This window comes from Myodes glareolus, chromosome 21, assembly GCF_982192425.1.
Source record: "Myodes glareolus chromosome 21, mMyoGla1.1, whole genome shotgun sequence".
Lineage (NCBI taxonomy): Eukaryota > Metazoa > Chordata > Mammalia > Rodentia > Cricetidae > Myodes > Myodes glareolus.
The window spans coordinates 17,493,757-17,503,905 of NC_142046.1; the positions used below are offsets into that span (position 1 = coordinate 17,493,757).

The 10,149-nt window shown below is 46.1% G+C and overlaps 1 pseudogene; it reads left to right on the forward strand.

Annotated features, from left to right (window-relative positions):
- Window positions 1–8,985: 8,985 nt before the first annotated feature.
- On the forward strand, window positions 8,986–9,459 carry LOC148118668 (large ribosomal subunit protein eL30 pseudogene; annotated as a pseudogene).
- Window positions 9,460–10,149: the final 690 nt, after the last annotated feature.

Below are 10,149 nucleotides of genomic sequence, written 5' to 3' on the forward strand. Positions count from 1 at the left end.
GGGTCCATCATGCAACGTTATGAGGCGTGGGTTCTTCAGCTGTGCCCCGAGCTGCACCCCACTCTGGTGGCTGCTGCTGGCTATGTAGGGACATTATTCCAATCTCTGCCTCCACTGCCCCAAGATCACCTTTCCTCTATGTCTCCACGCCTCCTCTTCCCATTAGCACAGCAGCCAACTGGGCTGGGGGCCACCATGCTGCAGCAAAACCCCACCTTAACTGTTGACACCAGTAAAGACCCCATTTCTAAAGAAGAACCTCACAGAAAGAACCTCACAGGTGCTGGAGGTTAGGACAACGCCCTTTGGGGAGGATGGAGTCAATGCCTAACCTGCAGAGAGCCTCCCTGAGCCCCAGGCTGGCTGAGCACTTCCCAGCTCTTTGTCAAATGTAATTCACATCTTTTCTTTTCCCCTTTTGACAGCTGCTCCCTCTGCCACCCTTTGCCTTTGTCTTGTTCACCTTTGGGCTGCGAAAGAGAGGCCAGGGTGTGCCCTGCTCCTGGGTTGTGCATCTTGTGGCTTTAGCCTCCAGCATACATCCACCCCTCCACCCACCCCTCCCATACCTGCCAGCCCTTGTCACATACACCATTCGGGTGTGGCCAGCCACCCCGGCTGGACTGTCTCTATTCTAACTCCAGGAGTCTCTGTGTTTGATGGAGGATATTTTCAGCGAAGCAAAAAATATCTGCATGAGAAGGAAATTTTAGCATCCCAAAGAAAACTAATAATTGCCCATGGCATCTGTTACTGAGTCTATTTTTGGAAAGGTTTTTCTAGTTTGGGGCCCCACCTCGACTGTGGGTGATGGGAAGTGAGGTGGGTTTGCACCTGCAGAACTGAGGCCTTGGCGAGGTTCCAGGACTGATTTACTTTATTCGGGCAAGCTGATCTCCAGTGTCAAGTTCACTTCTCATTTCCTCAACCCAGCAGAGAGAGACCATTAAGTCCCGGAAGCGGCACAGAGAGTAGGAGCTGGACACTTGCTGGGAGCGACAGCTGCCTCCAGCTGAAGTGCTAGTGACAGCTGAGCAGACAACACTGGCAGCCAGAGGGGCGGGGACCCAAACCCTTCCTGCTTGAAATGAGGGTCACCCCTGCTCCTGGCTTGCACAATTCACCACCAAGGGGAGGTGAGGTCTTTCCTCGGAAGGAAGGTGAGCATGTGCCTTCTGTGTTTCGTTCAGGGCACAAGGGTTGGGCAGAATGCCACATGAGGGTCTGGCCCTAGGTCAAGGCCTCCTGGGTCTCTGAGATCCATAGCCTGGCTTCCTTGTGGAATCCATGGGATAAACTCTGTGACCCAAGCCTGGAACACACCGCAACTCGAAGGGTGGCCAGAGCCAGGCTTTCTCTAGCTCCCCAAGTGATCTTAAGACAGGTGGAACAAGGGCAAGGGTCTCTATTTATGAGTGGGTCCCTGGAGGTCTGTGCCAGTACTAAATGCATGACCCATGCAGTAGCTCCTGTGCACCCTGCCTGGCAGGGCAAAAGTAGTGCGTCCCCTCCACTCCCACTCCTCAAGTCACACCAGGGCCTCTTCCCGGTCTAGCACCCACTGACTGCTCTGTGCACCGTGCTCCTGATTCCTCTATTTTCAAGATGTATTTAGTTCAGGACCCCTGACTCCCTAGAGCTCAACTGTGTGAAGTTTTCCTGAATTGTCCTAGGGTCCAGATCAGAGCAAATATTCTTCTTCTTCTTTTTTAAAATGGCCCACCAAATCAACTAGGCGGGTCTCGGGGGGGGCTCACAGAGACTGAAGCAGCAAGCACAGGGCCTACATGGGTCTGCATGAGGTTATCTATGTGTATTCATATGGCTGCGTATATGTTACGCTGTTAGTGCGGTATTTTGGGGGACTACTAGTGATGGGATCACTTGTGTCTCTGACTCTTTTGCTTGGAGCAAGTATTTTTAACCTAGCTGGCACAGAACACCCAGCAACATTCACCAAATGTCGTCAGGCAAGAGGCTTGTACGTCCGGGGGACTGTGGGCACCATTTGTTCTTCAGCACTAGCTCTGGCTGGGTGACCAGCTGGGAAAGTGGTGGCTGGGGCTGGTTCTTGCCTTTGTTCTTGCAGGGGATTTTGAAGGACCCTCAAACCGTGACTATTCCTGACCAGTCTCTCTTTCTTCCCACTCCAGCCGTCTGCAGTCTGCTGTAAGCTGACTGCCTTCCACACCCAGTGGTGGGGCCAGTGATTTACCAAAGCTTTAAGAGATGGTTTCCAGAGTAGGCAAAGGCGCACAAACACCAGCAGGTGCACGGACATTCCCATGGACCATGAGTGCTAGGCTTTGCAGTTGGTTTCTTGGCCTTTTAAGAGCAGAGCCAGGACTGTCACTGGGAGTTGTCATCAGAAGCCTTTGACAAATGTCTTCCTTCTACAGATGGAGGCCTGAGAGTTTCTAAGGGTTTGTGAGACATACTGAGACAAGGAAAGGGGCCTTGAACTAGGGCGGGTTAGGTGGTGACCCCAGGATCCTGCAAATGCTTGCACTGAGCTCTGGTGTCTAAGCCATCCTATCAGTTTTCAAGACCCAGAGGCAACACAGGCCACTGAGTTAAAGCCTTCCTGCATGGTCTTCAGACTGCCTCAGACTCCCCATAGTGTTCGTGGAGAAAGACGAGGCTTTTCCCTCTTCCTCCTGAAGTTCAGGGTGTGTGGGTGGGTGGTTTCCCAGACTCAGCAAGAAAAACTGCAGGAAAACTAATTATATCTGAATTTCAGATAAACAACAAATAATGCTTATCATGAACATATCTTATACATTATTTAATGCACATATATGCTAAAAAGTAACATTCTCTGAACTAAAACTAAGATTTTACTTGATACCACTTTTTTCAGGCATCCCACATCCACCCATCATCCATCTATTCCACCCCCTATCCAATCATCCATCCACCTACCCATCTGCCCTTCCACCCTCCCTCTCATCAATCCATCCATCTGCCCACCCATTCATCCATACTAACATACATTCTACCTACCCACCCATCCATCCATTCATCTGTCCATGAATACAAGCATCTACTACACACACATTCATCTAACCCTACAACCAGCCAATCATCCATACATCCATACATCCATCCATCCACCCACACACTCATCTAATCACCTATTTACCCATCTTTCCATCCATCCATCCATACATACATATATACATACACCTTTCTGCCCACCCATCTATCCACACACCCATCCATCCATACTGGCATACATTTTCCCACCCCTCTTTCTACCTTTTCATCCGTTCATTCATTTATCCATCATCTGTCAATCCATACAGGCATCCACTACCCACACATTCTTCTATCCATAAATCTGGCCAACCATCCATCTACCCACTCATCCATCTACTCAACTATCTATCCATCTATCCATCTTCACATCTATCTATCTATCTATCTATCTATCTATCTATCTATCTATCTATCTATCTATCTATCATCTATTTATTCATCCATCCAACCATCTATCTACCCACTCATGTATCTACTCACCTATTCATCTATACATTCTCCCAACCACTTATCTATCCACCCACATAGCCACCTCCTTACCCATCCATCTGTTCACCCTTCCGTACATCCATTCATCCAACCATCTATCCATCTATCCAACCATCTACCACATACCCACTCATCCATCTATTCACTAATCTATTCATGTATTCATTACCCTATCCATCTATCTACCCACCAACATATCTGCTCCTACCCATCCATCTTCCCACTCATCTATCCACCTACCCACCCACTCACCCACCCACTCATGCACCTAGCCATCTACCTATCTGCTTGCCACATACTTAATCATCTACCCATCCAACCATCCACTTACAGTCAAAAGCATCCATTGTCGCATGTACTTAACCATGCAGCCAGCCAGAGAGCAAACATCTACCCACAACCAGGTAGGTTCTGGGCCTTGCATAATTTGTAGCAAGACAGAAATAAACAAGCGTGGTACTTTAGGAAGCTTTTGGGGCAGCAGAATTCATCCCAAGAGTAGCCCAACCAACAAATATCCTGAGCAAGTATGATATGCATGCAGCCTTGTCCAGAAGGTTCAAGCAAGTAGGGTGTCATCCCTGAAAATGACACCAAGTGTCTTAGGGTTTTTCTATTACTGTGACAAAAACACCATGACCAAATAACAAGTTGTGGAGGAAAGGGTTTATTTTGGCTCACACTTCCATATCACTATTCATCATTGGAGGAAGTCAGGACAGGAAGTCAAACAGGGCAGGAACCTGAAGACAGTAGCTGATGCAGAAGCCATGGAGGGGTGCTGCTTACTGGCTTGCTCTCCATGGTTTGCTCAGCCTGCTTTCTTATAGAATACAGGATCACCAGCCTAGGTTTGGTAGCACCCACAATGTGCTGTCCAACCTTCATCAATCAATAATTAAGAACATGCCCTACAGGCTGTGTATAGACCAATCTTATGGAGGCATTTTCTCAATTGAGATTCCTTTCTCTCAGATGTTTTAGCTTGTGTCAAGTTGACATAAAGCCGTTCAGCACACCAAGGCTGTGTATTAAAGACAGAGAAGCGCTAAGGTGAAAGGGAAGATGGAAAAATGTCCCATCAGTGGGAGACACAGATGCATGACAAGTGAAAAATCCTTCTTCGACATCAAGTTCTGTTCTCCATGCATATCAAGGCTGTGTTTGCACCAGGCACTGAATCAGAACCAGGTTCCCCCACCTCAGTTTTGCGGCTGGGTGATTCTCTGTTTCGTGTACATCTGACTTCTGCCTAGCAGACACCAGCAGAAGCTGTGCCCCACGCTAGGCTTGGGGATGTCTCTTTCTGCTGAGAGCACTCATGTTGGCGACTTCAAAGTTACTGACTAAAATAAATGCAGCCATTTTGAGAGGTACTGGGAGGCTTTTAGGAACTTAGAGATACTGAAGTGAGTGGGAACACAATTTTAAAAAATATATGTTCCAACACACTCCTGATTTTAACAGGAGCACAACACTGAAATTTCACTAAGCCGCAAGCCAGTGTTTTCAAAATATGTACCTATTCCACAAAATGTTAACAATGTGAATAGATTACTACTCTTAAATATATATATATATATACATATATATATATATATCAATAATATATATACACATGTGTATGTATGGTCAATAGCATATTGAATTTTTTTCACACTGTTTATCTAGCATAATTTGCAGTTGGTCCATATTTGATTAAATACCATCATATTTTATGTAGGAGTTACATAAGTAAATAGAAAAATCATTTACAGTCTGACGCTCCATGAAAAATTAATCTCAGGTCTGTCTCGCATCTCACACTGAGACTTGGTAGGGAAGTGTGGCTAATTGGATATGGGGAACTTGGAGGTGGCACCTGAGGTAAACCATGAGCTTCATTTCTTCGTATTAGGAAGCCTCAGACATATTCTACAAATGTGTGGATTGAGAACTGGAGTCAGTGGTCATTCCATCAAATGCATCTTCCAGGAGTTTCTAGGTAGCAAATTATTTGCCATGCTGCTGGTTAGGACTCTTCCCATGGAAAATTAACTTATTTGGTTTGACATGGCTGATGTTTGATGGCAGGTAGTAGGTACCAATCATGGATCAACAGGGTCTCCTGTCTACATTCAGCCTTAATCCTGAGCAGAGGACAAGAGACCATTTCTCAGACCCATTTCTCAGACCTTCGGCTCTGGTGGCCCAGCTGTGTATTCCTAGTATGTGGGACCTTCTCCTCTGGAGTGGTGCTCCCCAGTCCCACCCACAGTTCCCACAAGTTGGTGCCCAGAGCCATGTGACAGAGGGGCCAAGCCAAGGGTTGGAGGGCATGGAGGAGACCTGAAAGGATGGGTTGTTTCTCTGGAAGGGAAATCAGAGTAAGAGACTACCACCTGCCTCCAAGCCAGAAGTCTGAATGGAGGTGTAACAGGGTTGGCTCCCTCAAGAAACCCCAAGGGAAGGCCCCTGGTGTCTCTGTAGTGCTCGGGACACCAAACGCTCCTGAACTTGTAGTTGCTTCATGCCAATCTCAACATTTCTTTCCTATCCATGTCTCTCACTTGTGGTTCCCCTGTCAGGACACCTGCTGTTGGATTTAGGTAAGCCATTTGATCTCATCATTTGATCTCATCATCATCTCAGCCATTTTAGCCATAAAGACCTTGTTTCCCCAGATAAGGCCATGCTCAAGAGTTTCAAGGGACACATCGCACTGAATGTCCATCTGATGCAAGAGGTACTGCCAGCTCCCAACCCCCAGTTTTTCCTTTGGCAGTCCTCCCCTATCTTCTTATACTGCTTCCCTGATGCAAATCCTTCAGGCTCTGGTGTCCATTCCTCCTTTGGTTCTGGGAAGACCTAGCACTGCCTGTTCATTTTCAGCACATAGCTCCTTGCTATTCCCTTCTCTTTGGGCACTGGTGACCAAACATCCCCAGAGGAAGCATCCCCTAGAGTGTAAACAGTCTGCTGTTGACAGTCTCTAAGGCTATGCTCTGTTCTCCCTCTCTCTCTTGGATGTGTCTTCAGGAAAGGTCCACCATGCCCTGTGAGGGACATTGTACCTTTTCTTCCTGTATGTTAGTGTTAGAAGCTCCACCCACACCCATGAAGGTGATCAAACAGAGGAGAGGAGAATAGGGGATACCTTCCACTCTGAGACGAGCCCAAACCAGGAAGACTCAGTTTCATCCTTGAAAGCATGGAAGACAGACAGGTCTAACATTGGTGTTGTGGACTTCAATTCTGACCAGTTAGGTAGAACAAAGCATCCCACAGACAGTAATAAATTCAAGAGACTTATGAGAAATCTAGGCTGTTTCTTTAGAACTGGTGTCAGCCCAAACAAAAGACAAAATGTTTGACACACCAACTTGCTTGTTGGATTATAGTTTTTCCTAGGCTGGAAGATAGTCTTACAGACTGTCTGATATAGTCCCTACCTGGGGTGGTTTGAATGAAAGTGTCCTCTATAGACTCACAGAGAGTGTCACTATTGGAAAATATGCCCTTATTGAGGAAGTATGTCCCTGGGGTAGGTGTTGGGGTTTCAGGAGCCCAAACTAGGCCTCTTCATAGCAATAAAACCCTACTAACTAAGACAGAAGTTGGTACCAGGGAATGGAGTATTGCTATGACAGACTTGCTCATGTCTTTGAGACTTGGAATTAGAAGAGCACTGAATACTTTAAGCAAGCTTAATGGGCCATACTAGTAGGAGCATGGAAGACAGTGGTGCTGAAGGTGAACTCTGGGAGGCCTGGCTCAAGAGGTTTCAGAGGAGAAGAATTTTAGTATGTGGACTAGAGACTGTTCTTGAGATATTTCGGAGAAGAATGTGGTTGTTTTCTGTCTTTGTCAAAAAAAAAAAGAGAGAGAATTAACAGCATTGGCAAAAGAGATTTCAAATAGCCTAGTATTGACTGTGTCATGTGGTTATTAGTGGCCAGCCTTACATAGATCTATAATAAAAAGGAGCAAGCTGAGCAAGGAAAAATACAAAATGTACAGTTGGTGGAGAAAAGGTACACCAGGAAGTGTAAACAGATTAAGGAAAAACCTGATGTTAATTGGAATAAAGGGAGTGCTGACCTAAGACCAAGACCCCATCCAGTTAAGCTTCCAATTTGTAAAAAAGAATTAGAGAAAAGTTTAAGGCTGACTGTGGTGGTTCATACCTTTAATTCCAGCACTTTGGGGGCAGATGCAGGTGGATCTCTGAGTTTGACACCAACATGGTCTATGAATCTACCTCTGAGTTCAAGGACAGCCAAACTTAGACAGTGAAGGAAACCATCAAAAGCAGAAAGCTGGTAAAAATGTATCTGAATGAGGAGGCCATGCTCCAGCCTCAGAAAGATGTAGAATTTGACAGCTTTAGCCACGTGGTTCTGGCTTTAGAGTCAAGAATGGATGAAAGAAGTTATGGAATCTTCCTGTGCAAGTAAGGAAAGCCATTAAGGCCAGGCATACATCAGAGTGTCCCTGCATGAAGGTAAAGCCTGGATTGCCTTGGAGACCCCAAGATGTTGGAGATGCCAGAGTTGTAGCATACCTGCTAAGGAGAGCTGCTAAAAGAGAATGGGACCAGCCCAAGCGAAAGAAGTATGCTGTAGTCAACAAAGCTGAAAGCAGTTGAGATCTGATTTCTTTTTTTTGACAATTTGACATCAGCCATGGAGATGCAGAGTTTGGAGTTTGCCCGGCTGGTTTTTGGTCTTGTTTTGGTCCAGCATTTCCTCACTATGCTCCCTTTCCTCCCACTTGGAATGGTACGGTATATCCTGTGGCATGATATATGTTGGAAGCATGTGGTCTGACAACTGGTTTTGATTTTATAAAGGATGACAGTTAAGAAATTGCCATGAATTTCAGAAGAGACTTTGAACTTTTTTTTTTTTAAAAAAGAACCTCTTCTTTTTTAAAAGAAGTAATTTATTTTTATTTCATGTGCATTTTGTGTTTTGCCTGCACGTATGTCTGCGTGAAGGTTTGGATACCCTGAAACTAGAGTTAAAGGCAATTATGAGCAGTCATGTGGATGATGGGAATTAAACCCAGGTTCTCTACTTATCTACTGAGCCATCTCTCTAGACCCTAACTTTGGACTTTCAAACAGGGTTGAGCCTGATAAACTATGGGGACTGTAGATGTTGAACTGAAAGCTGTTTGCATTATGATGTGGCTACATGCCCGTGGGTGCCAGGGAGTGGAATATGGTAGTTTGAATGAAAATAGCCACCAAAGGCTCATAGGGAGTGGCCTTGATGGAGGAAGTACATACTGTGGGTAAGCTTTGGGTATGCCAGGCCCAATGTGGTTCTCTCTTCCGGCTGCCTGTTATTGGGATGTAGAACTCTCAGCTGCTTCTCCAGCACCATGTCTGCCTGCCTGCTGCCATGCTTCCTGTCAAGATGATAATGGACTAAACCTCTGAACTGTAAGCCAGCCCCAGTTAAATGTCTTCCTTTATAAGGGTTGCTGTGGCCTTCCTTTCTCGCTCCCCGGCCATCTTGGCAGCTGGTCTTGGTTGGGGCCCGTCCCGCACCTAAGGCAGGAAGATGGTGGCCGCAAAGAAGACAAAAAAGTCTCTGGAGTCGATCAACTCTCGGCTCCAGCTTGTTATGAAAAGTGGGAAGTACGTGCTGGGATACAAACAGACTCTGAAGATGATCAGACAGGGCAAAGCGAAATTGGTGATCCTTGCCAACAACTGCCCCGCTTTGAGGATATCTGAAATAGAATACTATGCTATGTTGGCTAAAACTGGTGTCCATCACTACAGTGGCAATAACATAGAGTTGGGCACAGCGTGTGGAAAATACTACAGAGTTTGCACACTGGCCATCATTGACCCAGGTGATTCTGACATTATTAGAAGCATGCCAGAACAGACTGGTGAAAAGTAAAAAGTTTTCCTTTAATAAAACTTTACCAGAGCTCCTTTAAAAAGAACAAAAAAGAGTTGCTGTGGTCGTGGTGTCTCTTCACAGCAATGAAACCCTAGCTATGACATTACCCCAAATTCCCCATCCTCCCAGGGCTTGACATTCCCTTTTCCTCCCGGATACACGAGCTCATATGAACACAAAGCACCTAGACATCCGTGTTAGGGAGGACGGGCGTGCAGTGCCTCCGGTTATCAAGCTGGGTCCCTAATTTCTTCTACTAAGAACTGTTCAGGCTTCTGGGCTTGGGCTCAGCACGAATCATTTTCTTCCTAAAACCTGGCTCCAGTTACGCCGTCCTCCACTTTTAAATCTGATTGTGTGACAAGGGATGTGAGTCAGTTGATAGAACGCTTACCCGGCATGTGCGAAGCCCTGGGTTCTATTCCTAGCACGGCATAAACCAGGAGTGGCAACATGTACCTGCAATCCTAGTGTTTCGGAGGTAGAAGCAGGAAGATACGAAGTTTTAGGTCATTCCCAACCAGCCGGGGCTGCGTGAGACTGTCTCAAAACAAAACAAAACAATTTTCCCTTAATGAGAAGTCATTACAAACGATTTGCTAATAGCATGGGAGAAATACTCTTTGTAAAGGCTTAGTGAGCTTAGGAACATTTCTTATCTTAAGCCCTTGTAAGAGAATTCTGTGCGGACCAAGGCAGGGTTTGGGGAAAGGGTGCTCTT